The sequence below is a fragment of the Bos javanicus genome, chromosome 8 (assembly GCF_032452875.1).
Source record: "Bos javanicus breed banteng chromosome 8, ARS-OSU_banteng_1.0, whole genome shotgun sequence".
Classification (NCBI taxonomy): domain Eukaryota; kingdom Metazoa; phylum Chordata; class Mammalia; order Artiodactyla; family Bovidae; genus Bos; species Bos javanicus.
Window position 1 is genome coordinate 40219271 of NC_083875.1, and position 24801 is coordinate 40244071.

A 24801-nucleotide genomic window follows, 5' to 3' on the forward strand; every position below is an offset into this window, starting at 1 on the left:
AGAAGTTAAATGTACTCTGATTGTCAAATAATGTTTTCCGTCTTGGATTCAGGACTATCATGTTTTCTCTTTTAACATATTTCCAAAAGTGATATTTGTTCCCTTCCTGTTTAACATGATTCCATGAATGATAAGAAACCAAAGTAACACAACTAGTCTCATGATATCAGCTCTGCATATCATAATTTGTCAATACTGAGGCAAAATCCTTATGAGATACTTGGTATATTCTTCTGATCTCATCTGCTGTGAAGCTACATTTCTCTTGTTTGTTTCAATATGACAATTTAGTGTAAAAACATAATCACTTAGTCACCTAAATAAAACCTGTCACATCCACCTCTTTACCCACCTATTTCTTTGTGCTTCTCTGAGAAAAAGTCTATTTGAGCAGGAAGGAGATTAGACTGTGGCAGTCAGTCTGGTAGATTGCCAATGGCTTTCTCTGAGCATCTCCACAACAAACCCCGAGTGCCTCAGTGTTCTCCACAATGATTCCTTCCCAGCAAAAAGGAAATATTAGATCTTGAGAAGGACAATTAAAATGCTATTTTTAGAAGATCAGCAGTTTCCAAAAACTCCCAATATACCAGAATCCCTGGGAAGCTTTTAAAAATTCTAATTTGGTAGGTATCAGATAGGGCTTAGAAATCTGTATATAATTAATGATGGACAGCGTACATACAAGAGCTTCCCAGGTGGTAGAGTGGTAAAGAATCTGCCTGCCAATGCAGGAGAGGCCAGAGACACACGTTCAATCCTTAGGTTGGAAAGATCCTAAGGATTAGAGTAGAAGATGACAACCCACTCCAGTATCCCTGCCTAGAAAATCCCACAGACAGAGAAGCCTGATGGACTGCAGTTCATGGGGTTGCAAAGAGTCAGACACAACTGAGCACACATGCACAGAAGCGTATAAATATACACATAAAAACTGTAAAAATCATTAAGTATATGGCTTCAGGAGTTTTCACATAGTGAACTTACGATAACTAGGTAACCAATCATATCAGGAAATAGAACAAGCCAACATACCAGAATCCCTTTCATGTTTTCTTCCCAGACTCTACCTCTTTCCCACAGGTGAGCCAATATCTTGACACTAAACAATATAGATTATTTTTTTTAACTTTATATCAATGAAACTATACAACATATACTATTCTGTATCTGGCTTTCTTTGCTCAACATCCTGTTTGTGAAATTTATTTTGGCACTATATTTTGGTTTGTTCATTCTTTCCAATTAAGGGCTGTTACAAACAGTGCTGCAATGAATTCTTATATATCTGTTGGTACACATGTATATGCATTTCTGCTGTGTCCTTGAAAGTGTGCTAGTCACTCAGTCATGTCTGACTCTCTGTAATCCCATGGACTGTAGCCCGCCACGCTCCTCTGTCCATGGAATTCTCCCGGAGTGGGTAGAGTGGGTAGAAGATCCTTCTCCAGAGGATCTTCCCAATCCAGGGATCGAACCTGGGTATCCCACATTGCAGGCAGCTTCTTTACAGTCTGAGCCACCAGGAAAGCCCACATTTCCCTTAAGTAAATATTAATATATAGAAATGAAATTGCTGGGTCTGAGGGTAGAGTTCTCACAAGACAGTGATCATGCTGGCACCCCGATCTCAAACTTCCAGTCAACAGAACTGTGAGAAAAGAAATTCCTGTTGTTTAAGCCACCCATTTTTGTGGCATTTCATTATAGCAGCCCAAGCCTATAGGGTTTGAATGTCATTTTAATAATTTAATTAGGTTCTAAAAGATAACTGAAAGTTAACTTTCAGAAGGATAACAGCCAACTATTTCAAAGCATTTGTTTAGTTATATCCAGGGAAAAAGCATTTCATTTCTGTCATCATCCAAGAGACAAATTCTTCAAAGGTAGGTTTAGGTTAGTCCAAATCCACAGTTCCAATACCCAGCATTGGCAACAATGGTGGTTGACGTAGGCTACAGCTCCCGCAAATGAATGATTCTATACATAAAAATTGAAAATAATGACTAAACAAGCTTATGACTCAAATACTAGAGGGCGATTTCAAAACAATACTGACAGTATAATGTTTTTTTTTAACAATAGGTCTAATTACCTATCTATGTAGATCCATATGCTCATACCTATAAACAGGAAAAGAAAAGGCCTAAAGGGAAAACAGAGTCTCATATATGTCAATAGGACTGGAAACTGGTTAACCCTTTGTAGAAGGCAATTTGACCAACAGCTTTCAAATTTTAAATGCATGTGCTCTTTGACCCAGTAACTCTAATCCAGGGATTATTCTTACAGATCTATTAATACATGAACCCAATCACAAATGTACAAAGATGTCAATTGCAGCTTTGCTAAGAATATTTTTAAAAAATGAACATGTATTCCTTTTTTAAAATTGTTTTCATTTTTATGCATTGCTTTTTAATTAGAAAACAGAATAAATACCATTTTTAATGAAATGAATAAACCAACAGCTTCCCCTTCAAAAGCCTAGAAGTTAGACATAGTCTGGGAAAGCGTCTACCTTTGGAACTGGCTAGTGATCTTTAATAATTTATAATGACACTTTCAGAGAAGGCAATGGCACCCCACTCCAGTACTCTTGCCTGGAAAATCCCGTGGATGGCAGAGCCTGGTAGGCTACAGTCCATGGGGTCGCTAAGAGTTGGACACGACTGAGCTACTTCCCTTTTACTTTTCACTTTCACACATTGGAGAAGGAAATGGCAACCCACTCCAGCACCCTTGCCTGGAGAATCCCAGGGATGGGGGAGCCTGATGGGCTTCCATCTATGGGGTCACACAGAGTCAGACACAACTGAAGCGACTTGGCAGAGGCAGCAGAATGACACTTTACTTATAATAAGCTATTTAAAATATGTGATCATTCAGAGATGGCATGTGATTCTTAGGTTATGAAAACTGATATAACTTCTCTCAGTTTTCTACCTCACAATAGTAAAGTGAATCTAATCTTAAACTGCCTTTTTAAGCAGTTATTCAAATTAAAAAGAGTATTCATTTTCAAATGAATGTTACATTATGCTGATGGTATAAACTGCAACTTTTCCTTAATTTACTAATACTTATTAAGTAATGAGTCTTAATCCCAACACTATTATTATTATTGAATAATAATATATGAATAGACTATTTTTATGAATTATATGAATAGACTTTTTCCCCAAGAGATGTACACATAGTTATTAATTAGATAAGGCCACTATATTATGAAATCACCTGTGGAGAAGTGTGTTAAGAACTAGAAAATAAAGAGCTTATGATTCCAGCACTTACTTGCTTTGCCTCAGGGTCTGGAGCTCAGTCAGAAACACCCATGAGATTTTCTGACTTCTGAGTTAGGCAACTCCAACTCCAAAAGTTGATGTTAGGCTCCAATTTTTCCTTGGAGCCCATATGAGTGAATGTTGTCAGGTGATGGGTTTGCCAGTCTAGCTCTCAGCAGAGTTCCAGTCTGCATGTAGAGAAGCATAGGGTGCTTGGAACAGAATTTCCTAACGAGGAAACTGCTGCACATTCTGTCATGTGGTTATTTGAAGGATGAAGCAATGACATCCTCCAAAGTGGCATCTCCTTTTTTCCCCCCTTTTTAACTTAGAAATTGCCCTTAATGCTGGTAAGAGTGGATTTCCCAAAGATAGAAAGCAATCTAAAGTGAAAAATAATTGGAAATTTTGAAATTTCCCTTTTTGTGGTCAGTAATCCCAACAGCTTTCTTTCCATTGGGGAGCCACTCATAACTCCTGAGTATTCATTCATTCACTGGAATGTATCAGATTTGGAAATTCCCAACTGCCATTCCTGTCCGGGATTCATTTCTTCACCATGCCAAGTCTTCTTAACCACAGAAGTTTGCGTTTAGAAGTGGGAAAGTTTTCTATTTCTTTCACACTTCAGGAGCAATAAATCAAATACTTTGAAGAATGACTATCGTCAGAAGATGACGAAGGAGTGGATGCCTTTTAGTATTACCTAATGAGATGTTCTGAACTCTTCAGCAATAGCAGTATTGTATTTAAAAACATTTCCTTCCCATAAAATTTTAAACTAAAATTAGGTGGCTTACATTAGCAATTATCTAAACTTCTGTCTCTACATCCAACTATACTCAACCTGTAAGGTTAACCATATCTATCTACCTGCTGGAAAAAGAGAAAGAAGAAATGGCCAATTAATTACCAAGTGACGGAGAGATACTATTTGTGTTTGGGTTCAATTCTCTTTCATCTTTCAGATATGAAATCCATCCTATTTCATCCCCAGAGAATAGGAAGCAGGCTTTTTGCTGAGTTCTTTGGCAGGACGGGGGAGGTATCTTGTACTGTTGGATTAGCTGAGGGGGTTCCACGTGGGCAATCAAGCAGCACTGTTTAAATGACAGGGACTGAAAGCAACAGAGGAAGAAGGGTGAGAGGAGGCTGCTGGGCAGTCGTGGGCTGGATGTTGGCTGTTTTTTCTTGTTACATTCTAGCAAGCAGTGAGGCTGAATCCCTGCTCACCAACACTATGTAATCCTTTACAGTTTACCAAGAGCTTCTATATACAATAACTCATCTGGCTTTCTCAATACTCCTGTGTTTTAGCAATGGCCAGTATACGTAGTAAGTATTATTTTATATCATATTCTATTAAATTTCCAGGCTTTAGGTTGAACTACTGGGATTCAAATATTAATTCAGTCAGTTTCTGGCTGTGTGACTTTAAGTTATGTGAAGTGAAATATAATGTCAGCCACAGTAGGAAAATACTGCATGAATAGTTGTGTGAGGTATTGAAAATAGTCAGTTTCATAGAACCATAGAATCAACTGGTGGTTGCCAGAGGCTAAGGAGAGGAGAGGAGGAAATGGGAAGATGATAATCAGTGGGTATAAAGTTTCAGTTAAACAAGATGAATATATCCTAGAGATCTGCTATACAACATTTTATCTAAGGTAACAAACTGTATCATAAAATTAAAACTTTAAGAGGGTGGATCTCATGCTAAATGTTCTTACCACAATAAAATAAGCTTTGAGAAAAATGAAAATGTACAACATAATACTGTTCAAGCAAATATGAGTGAATATATCATCTTAGGGAGGGAAACAACTTCCTAGGCATGATAGCAAAGATGGAAACCATACAAACATTACGAGTAAGAGCTAATATCTACTGAGGTCTTACTATGTGCTGGCCATGTATCGAGGACTTGAATTATTTTATTTACTCCTCAACCTTTAATCCTATAGCTACAGTTCAAGCTGGTTTTACAAAAGGCAGAAGAACCAGAGATCAAATTGCCAACATCCGCTGGATCATAGTAAAAGGAAGAGAGTTCCAGAAAAACATCTATTTCTGCTTTATTGACTATGTCAAAGCCTTTGACTCTGTGGATCACAATCAACTGTGGAAAATTCTGAAAGAGATGGGAATACCAGACCACCTGACCTGCCTCTTGAGAAACCTATATGCAGGTCAGGAAGCCACAGTTAGAACTGGACATGGAACAACAGATTGGTTCCAAATAGGAAAAGGAGTACATCAAGGTTGTATCTTGTCACCCTGCTTATTTAACTTCTATGCAGAGTACATCATGAGAAACGCTGGGCTGGAAGAAGCACAAGCTGGAATCAAGATTGCCGGGAGAAATATCAAAAACCTCAGATGTGCAGATGATACCACCCTTATGGCAGAAAGTGAAGAGGAACTAAAAAGCCTCTTGATGAAAGTGAAAGAGGAGAGTGAAAAAGTTGGCTTAAAGCTCAACATTCAGAAAACAAAGATCATGGCATCTGGTCCCATCACTTCATGGGAAATAGATGGGGAAACAGTGGAAACAGTGTCAGACTTTATTTTGGGGGGCCCCAAAATCACTGCAGATGGTGACTGCAGCCATGAAATTAAAAGACGCTTACTCCTTGGAAGGAAAGTTATGACCAACCTAGATAGCATATTCAAAAGTAGAGACATTACTTTGCCAACAAAGGTTCATCTAGTCAAGGCTATGGTTTTTCCAGTGGTCATATATGGATGTGAGAGTTGCACTTTGAAGAAGGCTGAGCGCCGAAGAATTGATGCTTTTGAACTGTGGTGTTGGAGAAGACTCTTGAGAGTCCCTTGGACTGCAAGGAGATCCAACCAGTCCATTCTAAAGGAGATCAGTCCTGGGTGTTCTTTGGAAGGAATGATGCTAAAGCTGAAACTCCAGTACTTTGGCCACCTCATGTGAAGAGTTGACTCATTGGAAATGACTCTGATGCTGGGAGGGATTGGGGGCAGGAGGAGAAGGGGACGACAGAGGATGAGATGGCTGGATGGCATCACCAACTCGATGGACATGAGTCTGAGTGAACTCTGGGAGTTGGTGATGGACAGGGAGGCCTGGCATGCTGCAGTTCATGGGGTTGCAAAGAGTCGGACATGACTGAGCGACTGAACTGAACTGAATCCTCAAATCAATCCTGTGAAGTATGTATGATTGTTATCACCCTTTCATGAATAAGAAAAACAAAGCACAGGAAAGTGAATACTGTCGATTGTCTTGCCAGAATCCATTCTCCCCTTCATCATTTCGAAGTGAATTCCAATTTTGTTCAGGTTTGTACGCTTCCTCATGAATAACTTGTGACCCCGGAGGTGAACTAATTAGTATAAGCCAATCAGTGATTGGTTCAGGAATGAGTACATGATTGACTGATATTTGCTATATCTTCAAGTTAACTGTTCTTCCATCTGTATTCTGCTGTTAATATTTCCAGTAAATTTTTATTTAAGATATTACATTTTTAGTTCTAACAGTTCTATTTTGTTTTATAATTTCTATTTTTCTATTGAGATTTTCTATTTGTTCTTCTATAATGAGCATATTTTTATTTCTACTTGTTGTAGATGACAGAGGATGAGGTGGTTGGATAGCATCACTGACTCAATGGACATAAGTCTGAGCAAGCTCTGGGAGTTGGTGACGGACAGGGAAGCCTGGCATGCTGCAGTCCATGGGGTTTCAAAGAGTCAGACATGATTGAGCGACTGAACTATAGTTTAAGGGATATGAAGCATCTACTTCAGAACAAAAGAACGATTAGGAGGTTGAAAATGTGCTCTTTTATAAACAGCTGTGTGACCTTGGGTTAACTACCACTTTAATCCTTTCTAATCCAATTTCTCTCCTATAGATATAAAAGCAGAAATCCCCTGGTCACAGAGGTCTTTCCAGTAGCCAAATATAAATGTATTTGAGTAACACAGAATTAAAGAGGATACAAATGTCAGGATGGAAAACCCCAGATTGTCTAGTTAGAAATTCCCTCCAATTTATCCCTACTTTTGTTCTCTGAGTAGTGACCACAGCTTGACATTAGGCTTGGTTCCAGTGTCCCCACAGGTAGAGTGATTTCAAAGGTGCACATTGCTGGGCAAGGCCATCATGGATGTCAGTGATGGGTCCACTTTGTAGGCCTTCCCACTTATGGCTGCGTTTATTCAAATGTTCCTTCCCCACCTAGGCCTATAGTAACAATTGAGTGGAAAGAGGCAGGGAGGGATCTTTAAAGAACATGAAGTTATCAAAATGCAGAATAATCCAAATGATTAACTCCAGGGGGCAGGGGGTGTAGTCTGAAAAAAGACTGAAGACTTTTGGTGAGAATACGTGCTACAAAATATCTTTCACCATTTTTTTTTTTAATTTGTATCTTGTTACAGTGAATTCCACTAATTAGAGACTGATTTACTGTATGTTGACTTTGGAAAATTGGAAATACCTTTCATATCAGATCAGATCAGTCGCTCAGTCACGTCTGACTCCTTGCGACCCCATGAATCCCAGCACGCCAGGCCTCCCTGTCCATCACCAACTCCCGGAGTTCACTGAGACTCACGTCCATCGAGTCAGTGATGCCATCCAGCCATCTCATCCTCTGTCATCCCCTTCTCCTCTTGCCCCCAATCCCTCCCAGCATCAGAGTCTTTTCCAATGAGTCAACTCTTCGCATGAGGTGGCCAAAGTACTGGAGTTTCAGCTTTAGCATCATTCCTTCCAAAGAAATCCCAGGGCTGATCTCCTTCAGAATGGACTGGTTGGATCTCCTTGCAGTCCAAGGGACTCTCAAGAGTCTTCTCCAACACCACAGATCAAAAGAGTCAGTTCTTCAGCGCTCAACAATCTTCACAGTCCAACTGTCACATCCATATATGACCACTGGAAAAACCATAGCCTTGACTAGATGAACCTTTCTTGACAAAGTAATGTCTCTGCTTTTGAATATGCTATCTAGGTTGGTCATAACTTTCCTTCCAAGGAGTAAGCGTCTTTTAATTTCATGGCTGCAGTCACCATCTGCAGTGATTTTGGAGCCCAGAAAAATAAAATCTGATACTGTTTCCACTGTCTCCCCATCTATTTCCCATAAAGTGATGGGAGGGATCAAGACCATCCCCATGGAAAAGAAATGCAAAAAAGCAAAATGGCTGTCTGGGGAGGCCTTACAAATAGCTGTGAAAAGAAGAGAAGCAAAAAGCAAAAGAGAAAAGGAAAGATATAAATATCTGAATGCAGAGTTCCAAAGAATAGCAAGAAGAGATAAGAAAGCCTTCCTCAGGGATCAATGCAAAGAAATAGAGGAAAACAACAGAATGGGAAAGACTAGAGATCTCTTCAAGAAAATCAGAGATACAAGGGAACATTTCATGCAAAGATGGGTACGATAAAAGACAGAAATGGTATGGACCTAACAGAAGCAGAAGATATTAAGAAGAAGTGGCGAGAATACACAGAAGAACTGTACAAAAAAGATCTTCACAACCCAGATAATCACAATGGTGTGATCACTGACCTAAAGCCAGACATCCTGGAATGTGAAGTCAAGTGGGCCTTGGAAAACATCACTACGAACAAAACTAGTTGAGGTGATGGAATTCCAGTTGAGCTTTTCCAAATCCTGAAAGATGATGCTGTGAAAGTGCTGCGCTCAGTATGCCAGCAAATTTGGAAAACTCAGCAGTGGCCACAGGACTGGAAAAGGTCAGTTTTCATTCCAATCCCAAAGAAAGGCAATGCCAAAGAATGCTGAAACTACCGCACAATTGCACTCATCTCACATGCTAGTAAAGTAATGCTCAAAATTCTCCAAGCCAGGCTTCAGCAATATGTGAACTGTGAACTTCCTGATGTTCAAGCTGGTTTTAGAAAAGGCAGAGGAACCAGAGATCAAATTGCCAACATCCGCTGGATCATGGAAAAAGCAAGAGAATTCCAGAAAAACATCTATTTCTGCTTTATTGACTATGCCAAAACCTTTGACTGTGTGGATCACAATAAACTGTGGAAAATTCTGAAAGAGATGGGAATACCGGACCACCTGATCTGCCTCTTGAGAAATTTGTATGCAGGTCAGGAAGCAACAGTTAGAACTGGACATGGAACAACAGATTGGTTCCAAATAGGAAAAGGAGTTCGTCAAGGTTGTATCTTGTCACCCTGCTTATTTAACTTATATGCAGAGTACATCATGAGAAATGCTAGGCTGGAAGAAGCACAAGCTGGAATCAAGATTGCTGGGAGAAATACCAATAACCTCAGATATGCAGATGACACCACTCTTATGGAAATACCTTTAGGACGGTTAAAGAACCAAGAAGCATTCACCTGGGGTGTGAATTTCCTCAATCAGGCCACTTTCCTCTTAATACCTGAAGTTTCTTGCACTCAGGGAACAGGACTGTGATTGTCATTAAGAGGATCCGGGTGGCAAGGGGGTTACTGTACTTGGGGGAGGGCCTGGTGGGGAACAGGCACAGAGAAAGCATTCATAAATGGCAGAGAAGTGTAAAAGTGGAAGTATGAAAACAGAAAATGTTCATGATAACTTATTGAATTCCAAATGACTCTTAAGGCCTATCCTTCTTCCATTTCTTTTTTCTTCCTTTGCTGTATGCTCTCCTGCTCAAAGGAACTAGGAAAGCTGAGACTACAGTTAAACTACATCATAGGTGAATTTGTTTTTTATATGTTAGCAGACTATAAGCTAAAAACCACCTATTATTGTGATGGCCAAATATCTTCCAAATTCCACAGGGCCTCCTTACAAGAGAAACTGTTTGGGATATAACTTGTTTATGACTTGGAAGTTTCCAATAATATCTAGTCAATAAATATTTACTGGGTACCCGCTATGAGCAGGTATTGCTAGGTTCTGAAGTTACAGTGAAGACTGAAAGACAGCATCTCTGTTTTCACAAAGCTTAATCATCATGTTTATATTTCAAAGGTCATTCATGTGCAGAAAGTGGGTTGGAGGAAAACAACATTGGAGCCAGAAGATCATCTTGGAAGCAATTTCAGAAATGTAAGGAAGGAGGAGGTCTGTCATCTTCACTGAACATTTCTGAGTGGAAGGGCATTAGAAAGACTTTTGTTGTTGTTGTTCTTTTGTATTTTCAGCAGAACTTGTATTTTGATTAGTGGAATAATGGGCACTCTTTGCCTCTTTGTAGGTTTATAACTGGTTTGGTTTTAATATTCTACACCAACATCTGCTAATCTTTGGCTGAGGAATGGACAAAGAGAGCCCTCAGGCAGAACATTCAGGTGCTGGCAGTTGAAAGTTCTATCCTGCATTGAAGTGATAAGGGTAAGATAGCATGGTTAGGGCACACATATCTAGTGTCCCCTATTGGGGCAGGCAGTGACTTTGAGATTCCCCCTACAAGTTCTGGGAAGATCATGGAACCAAGGACATTGTCTTAGCCTTGTCCACTTAGACACCTCTCTCAGCCATTTCCAATCAACTGTCTGGGTGTATATCACATGATCTGGGGACCCACATTTTGAGAAACACATCTCCAGTCCTTTGCATAGCATTGGTTGAAACAAACAAACCATAAACATTGATTTAAATGGTAGACATACAATTTGTTTATGGAACAAGTTTGTTTTCATGTTCTCTATCATGTCTGTCTTCATTTCACACTTTATTTTTTTTAATTTAATTTTATTTTTAAACTTTACAAATGGTATTAGTTTTGCCAAATATCAAAATGAATCCACCACAGGTATACATGTGTTCCCCATCCTGAACCCTCCTCCCTCCTCCCTCCCCATACCATCCCTCTGGGTCGTCCCAGTGCGCTAGCCCCAAGCATCTTTAAAAAGTCTAGCTTCTCAGACTCAGAGATTAGTGAACAAATCAGTGGATACAGTAGGAAGGGAGAAGATGGGACTAGAAAAATAGGGACGGGACTAAGAGGCAAAAACTATTAGGTATAAAATAAGCTACAAAAGGGACTTCCCTGGTAGTCCAGTGGTTAAGGCTCTGCACTTCCACTGCAGGGGGCATAGGTTTGATTCCTGGTCAGGGAACTAAGATCCCACATCCCACATTCCATGTGGTATGGAAAAAATTTTTTTTAATTAATTAATTAAGCTACAAGGATATACTGTACATGCAGGGAATATAGTGAATATTTTATAATAACCAGAAATAGGGTATAACCTTTAAAATTGTGAATCACTATACTATACACCTGTAACTTATATAATATTGTACACCAACTATACTTCGATTAAAAAAAGAAATCTGGCTTCCTTTAGTGCATTATCATTTAGCCATCCTTCCTCAAGGTTCTAACACTTTTAGAAAATATTCCTGAGCACCTACCTTGTGTAAAACTCTTCCTTGAGTGCTGTGGGGGCCACAAAGATGACCAGGAAGAATGCTGGCCCTTCCTTCATAGAGTATTTCTTTTAACCTATTCTGACTTTATTGAAATTTCTTTAATCTTCTGTTATTAATTCCCTAGTTCTACCCTCTCTAGCTCCCCACTGCCTCTGAAATATAAACTTCCAGGCTATGATAGACTGATACACTAACAGTCCCTGAAGAATCACACTATTACTAGGATAGCCCCCTCCCACACTGATTCTGAGTTTGGCCACGCGACTTAGTTTTAGCCAATGGACATTATCGAACACAATGCAAACACAGACTTGATAAGTGCTTGTGCATTTCAATAGTCTTTTGGAACACTGCCACACGGGGAAGTCTGGTCCAGACTCCTTAAGGATGAAAGCTCCTGGAGAGAGAAGTCCAGCTGAGCCTAGCATCTAGTGGTCCTCCCAGGAGAATGGAGCCATAAGAGAGCCCAGGCAAGATCAACAGAAGAACCTCCCAGCCTTGCCACAAAATCATAAAAAATAACTATTGTTTAAGCCAAAGATTTGGTTGTTTTGTTATGCAGCAATTGGTAATTGAAATATATGCCTTATTTTCAAGGCCGTTCTCCGACTCTGTCATGGAAGAATTCTATTTCAGTCCTAAAGGTCTCCAGCCAACTTTCCAAGCTGCTATACTAAAGTCTTTTCTGCAAGAAGGAAGAGCCTGGGCTCTGGCATCAAGTGTTTCTCGGCTATGGGGCTTTGGACAATTTACTTAACCTTTCTAAGCATCAGTTTTTCTGAATTGGAGCAATGTTTCTTAAAATGTAGTCTACTTGCATCAGAAATACTAGGTGCTTTTATTAAAAAAAAAAAAAAAGTCTTGGGATTTCCCTGGTGGTCCGGTGGCAAAGACCATGTTCCCACTGCAGGGGGCCCAGGTTCGATCCCTGGTCAGGCAACTCTTAATAGACTCCACATTCCCCAACTAAGACCTGGCACAGTCAAATAGAGAAAACAAATAATTATTTTTTTAAAAATAGTCTTAAGCAGCTATTTTTATAATATCTGGAACAATGGCTATTAAAACAGCTGGAACAATTATTTATAACTGGAAACAATGTCAACAAATATTAACTGGTGAAAGCCTATGATATATTCATATAATGGAATACTTCTCAGCACTAAAAAGGACAGAACTACTGATACATTAACATGATTGAATCTCTCAAATATAATTTTGAGCAAAAGAAGCCAGACACAGAAGAATATATATTACACAGTTCTAGTAATACCTATTTTAAGTCTCAGAACAGGTAATACTGATTTGTGATTATCAGATGAAATAAACTAATGAAATCAGAGTAGTGATCACCTCTGACTGGGAGGTGGGAAGGACTGACTGCAAAGAGAAACAAGGCGACAGGATGTCATGATGGAAATCTGTATCTTGATTTGGGTGTAGGTAACAAAAATTCAGGCATCTGTCAAAATATTAAACTGTACACTTAAAACCTCTGCATTTTCATATGAAAATTAGATGTCAATTTAAAAAATGGATTGTAGAAATCATGCAGATTTGGGCCTGCTTTATGGGCTGAATGGGCTTCCCTGGTGGCTTCAATAGTAAAGAATCTGCCTGCAATGCAGGAGACCTGGGTTCGATCCCTGAGTCAGGAAGATCCCCTGGAGAAGAGAATGGCAGCTCACTCCAGTATTCTTGTCTAGAGAATTCCATGGACAGCGGAGCCTGGCTGGCTACAGTCCATGGGGTTGAAAAGAGATGGACACAACTGAGGGACTTTCACTTTCACTATTGGATGAATATTTAAATGGCTTTCTCAAACTTATTTCATCTCTTCTATGGAGAAGTTGGAAAGCTGAGAATATATTTCCCTGGTAGCCTCAAAGTTAGGCTTCTGGGTGTGAATTAGTTCTGTCAGTTAGGTGTATTCATGAGAGATTTGGGAAGTGGAAAGAAGGTAACTCTATTTTGCCATCTCTCCACAGAGCTTCAGGCCAATAAGTGGGCTCCGACAAATGCTGGCAGGGGCCAGACTCCACACTCTACTGTGGCCGGTGGAGGGGGCGGTGTTAAGGACAGCAGTGACAGTCTAACAAACAACAGGGGCAGACTGACAGGCCAGCAGACCTCTAGATCTCAGTGACACTGGAATGACCTTGAGACCAAAAGCCAAGTGGCTTCTTCTTCTCCAGCCCTTTCAGTGATTTTGTAAAGTCTTCATTCCTTATCCTAAATCTCCTTCTGCTTGATATACCTGGAGGAGTGTTTGCTTCCTGCACTTGAGACAGGCTAGGGCCTGGGAACCTTTGTTGCAGTGCTGCAATGCTTGTACCTGGACAAACCTTCCTCAGCAACAAAATACAAAGCAACTACATGGGAATAAAAATACCTGCATGTAGTTGGGGCAAATTCTGGATAAAAGATACAAAGAGACTAAAAAAAAAAACCAACTGCCACTTTTGAAGAGCAGGGAACAAAAGCAGGATACTGCGGATGCCCCCTATACACATCACCTAAGGGGTGGGCAAACCACCTAAGCCACCTCTCTGGCCGGACCCCTGGACACATCTCTACCTTCAACCCAAACAAGGAATAAGCTCCAAGTTTGCCCCCACTCAGGGAGAGAGCAAACAAGGGAACCTGTTTGTTCTTATTTCCCCTGCCACAGTAGGGGCCCCAATAAAGCCTGTCCTGAATTTCTTGTCTGGCCTCTGATCCTTCTATTAAGGCAGCCAAGAACCCTGGTCAGTAATACACTGAACCCTACTACAGAGCCCTCCACGACGCAGACCTAGTGAAGTAATGATGGAACCTAGTGATTCTATCACAGGGAGTGACTGAGGCTCACATGAGAACTTATAGTTTAAAAGAAGGCATGTGACAGAGTATATGCTCAGAAAGTCAAGTAGCAACTAATTATTGAGGTTACAGAGAAGGCAATGGCACCCCACTCCAGTACTCTTGCCTGGAAAATCCCATGGATGGAGAAGCCTGGTGGGCTGTAGTCCATGGGGTTGCTGAGGGTCGGACATGACTGAGCGACTTCACTTTCACTTTTCACTTTCATGCATTGGAGAAGGAAATGGCAACCCACTCCAGTGTTCTTGCCTGGAGAATCCCAGGGACGGGGGAGCCTGTGGGGATGCCATTTATGGGGTTGCCCAGAGTCGGACACAACTGAAGTGACTTAGCAGTAGCAGTAGAGTTAAATTATTGAGATTGTTTAAGTGAGTGAAAGTCACTCAGTCGTGTCCAACTCTTTGCAACCCCATGGAGTGTATAGTTCATGGAATTCTCCAGGCCAGAATACCAGGGTGGGTAGCCTTTCCCTTCTCCAGGGGATCTTCCCAACCCAGGGATCTAACCCAGGTCTACTTACTGGACAAGAAAAAAAAAAAAAAAAGAATAAATGAAAGCCTAGGTGTGTGGTGCAAACATATACTTTTTTGAAACAGGTCAACCAAATTCATTCTTCCCTGCCTAAATTGTCATGGCTTGAGCTACTGCCATCAGGTGAAGCCAAATGTGCTGCCCTAGCCATTGCTCTTTGGACCAGAGACTGGTGAAGGTGCAAAAGGGCACCAGACTAAGGCTGAGCAGAAGGGAAGTTGCCCTAGAACAGTTTGGTTAGATCTCAGCCAACTCTGCCCAACAGCCTTCTGACATGGTCTCTCACATCAGCTCTCTGCCTAGTACAATCCCATCTCCAAAGGGCTTTGAAGTCTCACAGCCATGCTTCAGATTAAGTTGGGTTCCTTACTCCCCTTGTGCTTTTTCCTTGGAACCACTCTCACAATTGCAATAGAATATTTTATAATTAATTAATACTTCTCTCCCACACTAGATGTAAGCTCAGTGAGAGCTGACATTTGTATATATTGTTCATCACTCTATCTCTGGTGTCTAGTTCAGTGCCTGGCACATAGAAGGTGCTCAGTGAATTTTTATAAATGAGCAAACTAACCAATACAAGCTCATAACATCATTGCTAAGTATGGTGGCTCCTTGGAAAAGCATCAACCAGGGCAATCTTAGGTCTTTGTGGTGGCGCATTCACCTCAGGTCTAATTTACCTATTTAATCTGCAGGTTGACAATGTTCAAGATTAAAAAAAAAAAAAAAAGTAAGATCTTGGCACTTGTGATGGGCAGACAGGAGATTCTACAGGTCCTGGGGCCACTGGGCTGAGGGATTAGATTCAGGTGGAGTTTTTGTCTTACCCCTAAAGTAATACTATACATGTTATTTTCACAATGTTTTCTGCACTTATCATCCCCACTGTTATGTTAGTATAAAATATATAATAATTTGGTAAATTAGACCAAAGGCATAAGTTGATCATTGTTTTGGAACAATCTAAACTTTATCTCGGAATGAAGCAGGGCAAAGACTAATAGAGTTTTGCCAAGAAAATGCACTGATCATAGCAAACACCCTCTTCCAACAACACAAACGAAGACTCTACACATGGACATTACCAGATGGTCAACACCAAAATCAGATTGATTATGTTCTTTGCAGCCAAAGATGGAGAAGCTCTATACAGTCAGCAAAAACAAGACCAGGAGCTGACTGTGGCTCAGATCATGAACTCCTTATTGCCAAATTCAGACTTAAATTGAAGAAAGTAGGGAAAACCACTAGACCATTCAGGTATGACCTAAATCAAATCCCTTATGATTATACAGTGGAAGTGAGAAATAGATTTAAGGGACTACATCTGATAGATAGAGTGCCTGATGAACTATGGACTGAGGTTCGTGACACTGTACAGGAGACAGGGATCAAGACCATACCCAGGAAAAAGAAATGCAAAAGCAAAATGGTTGTCTGGGGAGGCCTTACAAATAGCTGTGAAAAGAAGAGAAGCGAAAAGTGAAGGAGAAAAGGAAAGATATAAGCATCTGAATGCAGAGTTCCAAAGAATAGCAAGAAGAGATAAGAAAGCCTTCCTCAGGGATCAATGCAAAGAAATAGAGGAAAACAACAGAATGGGAAAGACTAGAGATCTCTTCAAGAAAATTAGAAATACCAAGGGAACATTTCATGCAAAGATGGGTACGATAAAGGACAGAAATGGTATGGACCTAACAGAAGCAGAAGATATTAAGAAGAGGTGGCAAGAATACACAGAAGAACTGTACAAAAAAGATCTTCACGACCCAAATAATCACGATGGTGTGATCACTGACCTAGAGCCAGACATCCTGGAATGTGAAGTCAAGTGGGCCTTAGAAAGCATCACTACAAACAAAGCTAGTGGAGGTGATGGAATTCCAGTGGAGCTATTCCAAATCCTGAAAGACGATGCTGTGAAAGTGCTGTGCTCAGTATGCCAGCAAATTTGGACAACTCAGCAGTGGCCACAGAACTGGAAAAGGTCAGTTTTTATTCCAATCCCAAAGAAAGGCAATGCCAAAGAATGCTCAAACTACCGCACAATTGCAGTCATCTCACACACTAATAAAGTGATGCTCAAAATTCTCCAAGCCAGGCTTCAGCAATATGTGAACCGTGAACTTCCTGACGTTCAAGCTGGTTTTAGAAAAGGCAGAGGAACCAGAGATCAAATTGCCAACATCTGCTGGATCATGGAAAAAGGAAGAGAGTTCCATAAAAACATCTATTTCTGCTTTATTGACTATGCCAAAGCCTTTGACTGTGTGGATCACAACAAACTGTGGAAAATTCTGAAAGAGATGGGGATACCAGACTACCTGATCTGCCTCTTGAGAAATCTGTATGCAGGTCAGGAAACAACAGTTAGAACTGGACATGGAACAACAGACTGGTTCCAAATAGGAAAAGGAGTACATCAAGGCTGTATATTGTCACCCTGCTTATTTAACTTATATGCAGAGTACATCATGAGAAATGCCGGGCTGGAAGAAGCACAAGCTGCAATCAAGATTGCTGGGAGAAATATCAATAATCTCAGATATGCAGATGACACCACCCTTATGGCAGAAAGTGAAGAAGAACTAAAAAGCCTCTTGATGAAGGTGAAAGAGGAGAGTAAAAAAGTTGGCTTAAAACTCAACATTCAGAAAATGAAAATCATGGCATCCCGTCCCATCACTTCATGGGAAATAGATGGGGAAACAGTGGAAACAGTGTCAGACTTTATTTTTGGGGGCTCCAAAAATCACTGCAGATGGTGATTTCAGCCATGAAATTAAAAGACGCTTACTCCTTGGAAGAAATGTTATGACCAACTTAGCATATTCAAAAGCAGAGACATTACTTTGCCAACAAAGGTCCATCTAGTCAAGGCTATGGTTTTTCCAGTGGTCATGTATGGATGTGAGAGTTGGACTGTGAAGAAAGCTGAGCACCAAAGAATTGATGCTTTTGAACTGTGGTGTTGGAGAAGACTCTTGAGAGTCCCTTGGACTGCAAGGAGATCCAACCAGCCCATCCTAAAGGAGATCAGCCCTGGGATTTCTTTGGAAGGAATGATGCTAAAGCTGAAACTCCAGTACTTTGGCCACCTTATGCTAAGAGTTGACTCACTGGAAAAGACTCTGATGCTGCGAGGGATTGGGGGCAGGAGGAGAAGGGGACGACAGAGGATGAGATGGCTGGATGGCATCACTGACTTGATGGATGTGCGTCTGAGTGAACTCTGGGAGTTGGTGATGGACAGGGAGGCCTGGTATGCTGCGATTCATGGGGTCGCAAAGAGTCGGACACGACTGAGCAACTGAACTGAACTGAACTGAAACTTGATCTCAGTAAAGACTAAATGTGAAACATCTTGGACAATAGTATGAGCCATATCCTAGAGAACCAATTATGAAAACCTGGGAAAGGAAGAGAAAAAACCCTCAAATTTAGAAATATTTCTGTTAGGCTTGCTAAACCTACTTTACTGTGCATAACAACAGAGGTATCGTGACCTGACAACTGATAACCTTACAATAGAGCCTTCTCGTTCACATTTGTGAGAAGTTTCATCATGAATACTTTACTGACAAATTGTGAATTTAAAGCCACATTTTTTATGTTAAAAAGGATCAAAATGTATTAATATAAATTCCCAGGACTGAAGATTTTAGAAATAATTCTGTATACTCAAGGAAAGGAAAAAGCTGTTTAAGATTGTCTAAACTAATTTGGAAAAAAGTACAGTGGGAAATAGAAATTAATCAGCTAGAAGACAATTGCCCTCTGTAATTATGATAGGACTTAATCTGTTAGGAGAAGGCAATGGCAACCCACTCCAGTACTCTTGCTGGAAAATCCCATGGACAGAGGAGCCTGGTAGGCTATAGTCCACGGGGTCACAAAGAGTCAGACACGACTGAGCGACTTCACATTCAAAGTAAGAAAGACCAGAAACAAGTCCTACTGGTTCTCAAGCTTCCTTGTCCATTCTTGCAGGTACCCTATCTGGTACTTTTCACCCGCACCTCAGGTGGCTGCTGCTACAAGGACTGTGTGAGACACTGGGCATACCAAAGGGTCTGAAAAAAAATTAACCAGTTTCTGGTGGCACGCTTGGTAAAGAATCTGCCTTCAATGCAGGAGACCTGGGTTCAATCCCTGGGTTGAGAAGATCCCCTGGAGAAGGGAACAGCTACCTACCCCAGTACTCTCACCTGGAGAATTTCAATTTGGGCTTAGTTTATTATTACAAGTACACATTTATCAAGAACAGATTCAGAAAAATCAAATAAACTGTAACTTTTGTGTGACTGGGAATTTCAAAAGATTTTCATTTACAAGGAAATACCAGTACCCACATTTTCCACCCAAAGCAAAGTCAGTTCTTATGACAGCTTAGAGCATCCCAGAAAATTCCCTTGGCTCTTCTGAAGTTTCTTAGATAGTAGAATCTCATCTCCAGTGAAAACACCGGTCAGTACCTTCCTGCAAATTCTGTATACTCCTGCTCTGAAGCCAGAGGAATTAAGTAAGGCTCTTGCTTTCTGTGGGAGCTACTTACACATGACTCCCTTTTCTGAGCATGCTGAGTCTCTAGCCAGTCTCTAGATGGGTGCAAAGAAGAATGAGACCCAACACTGTCTTCAAGAGACCAGTCACTTGACAGGATATTTACTGCTCTGGATTAATAGGTTCAGAGCCTATAGTACCAACTCCCTGTGAGGATTAGAAGAGAAAATGCACTTAGCCCAGAGCCTGGGAGATGACAGCTGCTCCAAAATGTTAGCCATTATCATCATTATGGAGGTCGGAAATTTTGGAACCTTATCTCTGAAATCATTTTTGATGTAACCTTCATCTCAGGAGCTTTATTTCTAATCTCTTAGAATTCACAGGAATAATAAGCAAATAAACTGGTTCTCAAGGAAAATTTTCTTTTCTTCTAAAGAAAAGGTGGCAGTAGAGGCTCACAGTTTGTTTTTCTCTTCCCACTCTTTATGGTTTTCCTGAAAAATATTCATCACATGACTGAGCAACCGAACAATTCATCACACACTACCACTGTGAGACATTATGCTGAACACAGGATATTACATAGTCTTGGTTCCTGTAGCACCTGTGACTCAAGGGTAGGGAACCTACTGAACAAATTATACAAACATTACTAATAATTCAATGACAAAAGAAGGGCTTAGCAGAAGCACTATGAAAACACAAAACAGGGTAGGAACTGAGCCAGGTCAAGAGAATATCCTTGAGCAAGTCATGGTTAAGCAGAATTTTGAAACGTGGGTAAGAATTAACTAAACCAAGACTTAGGGAGAGGTTGACGCACCACTGCAAGCAAAGGGAACAGTAGGAGCAAGGACTGTGAAGCAAGGCAAGTTTACTGTTTGCCAGTGCTTGTGTGCATCTTTGGTTTTATTTGTTGTTTTTACTTTTCTTTATGGACTAAAATCATGGGACTTATTAAGTCTAAACATGATATTACAGAAGAAATTGGAATGGAAATTCTGGGCACTAGTCATTATCTAGGCAAGTTATTATCACTTCTATGTGTATATATGACCTCTTAAGTCTTTAACATTTAGGGGCTTCCATTTCTTCACATGCAAAATGAAGGTCTTAGAATAAGTGATTTTTAGGAAGATTCTAGGAACCTTGTACACTCTTAGGGGATTAACAGACATGCTTTACCATCTGAGCCACCAGGGAAATCAACAGAAATATACTGGGTATTTACTAGACCTTCCTCTCTTGGGTATACTGTGTTTCTAGGGTATGATTTCCCCCAGCCCTCATGAGCATAACTGATTGGCTTGAGGGTGTTAACTTACTCAGTTGGGCCAAGCAGATTTTATCACTGGGGAATTTTAAAGAGGCTAGTTCCTGGAATGAAGGAGATAAAAACTGGGAAGCTGAAGGGAAACCACTTTCTTCCCACGGGGTAGACTAAGCAGAAAGGAGGATTTCAGAAAGAAAAGAATGAAACATTGGCAGAAAGAAGCTGTCTGGGCACTCTCCCTAAGGTCAGCTATATGCCTGTCCTTATATTACACATGATACCTCTATATCCTTTTAATAAATTCTTTTTTTCTCATAAGCTAGCTTGAATTATACAGTGGATCATTGCAGGTATTATGTTTGTCTAACAACGTGTTTCCTCACCCACTCTTTGGATTTCCTAGGGAATTCCTCCTCTAATTTTCATGAGTAGGATAAATCATCATGAATACTCCCTTCAAGGGTGAGTCCATGATAATAGGGTAGTCAATCAGGGCATTCTATCTGCATGGACACAATGATTGCTGGTATGTGGGCACATGACCCAGGAAAGGCCAATCAGTGTCTTCCCTGAGACTGATACAGGAAGTTGGAAAGTTCTTTCTGTTAGGTGGGTAGAATAGGGAAAAGGAGTCCAAAATGGCGGTGGCTAAAAGACAAGGAAGGTCCGAGGACCAGAGTAAAGACTTCAGGCAGAACAAACAGCACTCCTGGCTAAGCCCAATTTGCATAGGGCAGGCCCAGGTGGAGGAAAAAACATATAAAAGGAGGAGCCAAAGCGCTTTCTCACGGACTTTCTCTCCCACTTGCGTGCGCGCGCTCTCTCTCTCTCTCACTCTCTCTCTCTTTCCCTCCCCACGCACTCCTCCACTCTCTTCTCTTTGAGTCTTGGATTCTCCTGCTATCTTCTAAATAAAATGGAGCTGTAACACTGATTTGCCTAAGAACTGTAGCACGGTTTGTCCAAGACCTGAGAGCTGTGATGCGCCGAGGGCTTTAATGTCCGTTGCTCCAAATCTTTGTTGTGACGAGACAAAGAACCGAGGAACGTACACTCACGTGACATTTCCACTTAGGTGGGAAAACTGAGATGATGTGCATTAGGGACTCAGCCACCATTTTTACTTCTTTGTGAAGAGGCCCTGTCTGCAGAAGGACACACTGAGCAGAGACAAGCAAAACCCAAGAGATGGCGGGAGAGCAAGAGAAAAAGACCTCTGAAACACTGAACCTTAGATTCTACCCTGTCTAAGGCCAGATCCATTCCTAGATTTTCCAGTTATGTTAGTCAATTATTGCTTTGTTTAAGCCAACTAGAATTGGATTTCCATCACTTGCAGTCAAACAGCCATGACTCATGTAAGTTCACTTTTATTAACTTGCCTCCAAAATCCTAACTAAAGGAGCAGTTTTAGGAAGTCTTGGATTAAGACAACTGTTTGTAAAGAATTAGAAAGACCACTATTCTGGCAGGGGCTCCCAACCCCATAACTCCTTCCAGTCCATTTCTGGTCTCCATTATGGGTTGAACTGTGTCCTCCCCCACAACCATCCCCCTCCAAAAAAAGATATGTTGAAGTCCTATTCCAAAGTATCTCAGAATGTGACCTTATTTGGAAATTACAGTCACAGAGGATATAATTGATTAAGATGTGGTTAAACTGCAGTAGGGTGTGCCCTGAATCCATTATGACTAGTGTCCTTATAAGATGGCCATATGAAGACAGAAACCAAGAGAGAATATCATATGAAGATGGAGGATTAGAGTGATGCATTTATATGCTAAGGAATGCCTAGGGCCACCTAGCTAGCAGAGAGGCATGGAACAGATTCTCCCCTAAGAGCCATCAGAAGGAACCAAATCTGCCAATTTGGTTGGCAATGAGTTTCTGTTATTTTAAGCCACCTAATTTGTGGTACCTGGTTGTGGCAGCTCTAGAAACTAACACAGTCCTCAAATAATGACACGCTATTTGGAAGACAGCTGCAGGTTAAAAAAAAAAAAAAAAAGGTGTTGCACTCACTGCCTTCCATCAAGGTTCTAATTTTATGTAGGTCAGAATAACTTGCATCTGTGCTCAGCTGCAAAGTCGTGTCCAACTCTTTGCGACACATGGACTACAGCCCTTTAGGCTCCTCTGTCCACGGGATTTTCCAGGCAAGAATACTGGAATAGGTTGATATTTTCATCTCCAGGGGATCTTCCTGACAAAGGGATTGAACTTGCATCTCCTGCAATGGCAGGCAGATTCTTTACCACTGAGCCAACTGGGAAGTCTTATCATGGCAGAGGGGCTTGCATAACTCAATGAAGCTATAGATCATGCCTTGCATGGCCAGCCAAGACAGATTGGGTCATAGTGAGGAGTTCTGACAAAACACGGTCCACTGGAGGAGAGAATGGCAAACCACTCCAGTATTCTTGCCGAGAGAACCCCATGAACAGTATGAAAAGGCAAAAAGATATGACACCAGAAGACGAGCCCCCCCAGGTTGGAAGGTATCCAATATGCTACTGGGGAAGAGCAGAAGGCAATTACTAACTGCTCCAAAAAGAATAAAGTGGCTGGGCCACAGTGGGAATAACACACAGCTGTGGATGTGTCTGGTGGTGAAAGTAAAGTCCAATGATGTAAAGAACAACATTGCACAGGAACTTAGAATGTAAGGTCCATGAATCAAGGTAAATTGGACATGGTCAAGCAGGAGATGGTAAAAATGAACATCAATGTCATAGGAATCAATGAGCTAAAATGGGTGAGAATGGGCGAATTTAATTCAGATGACTATCATATCTACTACTGTGGGCAAAAATGCCTTAGAAGAAATGGAGTAGCCCTCAAAGTCAACAAAAGAGTCTGAAATGCAGTATTTGGGTGCAATCTCAAAAATGACAGAATGATCTTGGTTCATTTCCAAGGCAAACAATTCAACATCACAGTAATCCAAGTCTATGCCTCAACTACTGATGCTGAAGAAGCTGAAACTGATGAGTTCTCTGAAGATCTATAACACCTTATAGAACTAACAAACACACACACAAAAGATGTCCTTTTCATCATAGGGGATTGGAATGCAAAAGTAAAGTCAAGAGATACCTGGAATAACAGGCAAGTTTCACCTTGGAATATACCAGGGCAAAGGCTAACATTTTTGTCAAGAGAACACACTAGTCATAGCAAAAACCCTTTTCCAACAACACAAGAGAAGACTCTACAATGGACTTGACCAGATAGTCAACACCAAAATCAGATAGATTATGTTCTTTTTATATATATAAATTAATTTCTTAATTGAAGGATAATTATTTTATAGAATTTTGTTGTTCTCTGTCAAAAATGAATCAGCCATAGGTATATATCTATCCCCTCTCTTTTGAACCTCCCTCCCATTTCCCTCCCCATCCCACCCCTCTAGATTGATACAGAGCCCCTGTTTGGGTTTCCTGAGCCATACAGCAAATTCCTATTGGCTATCTATTTTACATATGGTAATGTAAGTTTCCATGTTACTCTTTCCATACATCTCACGTCTCCTCCCCTCTTCCCATGTCCAGAAGTCTATTCTCTATGTCTGTTTCTCTATTGCTGCCCTGTAAATAAATTCTTCAGTACCATTTTTCTAGATTCCGTATTTGTGTTAGAATATGGTATTTATCTTTCTGACTTACTTGACTCTGTATAACAGGTTTTAGGTTCATCCACCTCATTAAAACTGACTCAAAGTCATTCCTTTTTATGGTTGAGTAATATTCCATTGTGTATATGTACCACAACTTCTTTAGCTTTTCATCTGTCAATGGATATCTAGGTTGCTTGCATGTTCTAGCTATGATTATGTTCTTTACAGCCAAATATGGAGAAGCTCTATACAGTCAGCCAGAATAAGACCTGGAGCTGACTGTGGCTCAGATCAAGAGCTCATTATTGCAAAATCCAGGCTGAAATTGAAGC

The 24801-nt window shown here is 40.7% G+C and overlaps 1 protein-coding gene and 1 non-coding gene across 3 annotated transcripts in view; one reads left to right on the forward strand and one right to left on the reverse strand.

Annotated features, from left to right (window-relative positions):
* Positions 1 to 24801, reverse strand: part of RCL1 (RNA terminal phosphate cyclase like 1) — a 228680-nt gene that overhangs the window by 107548 nt on the left and 96331 nt on the right. The gene's annotated exons all lie outside the window — the stretch shown is intronic.
* On the forward strand, positions 11286 to 11358 carry TRNAG-UCC (transfer RNA glycine (anticodon UCC)). Its single transcript has one exon. It is a non-coding gene; the product is annotated as a tRNA-Gly (tRNA).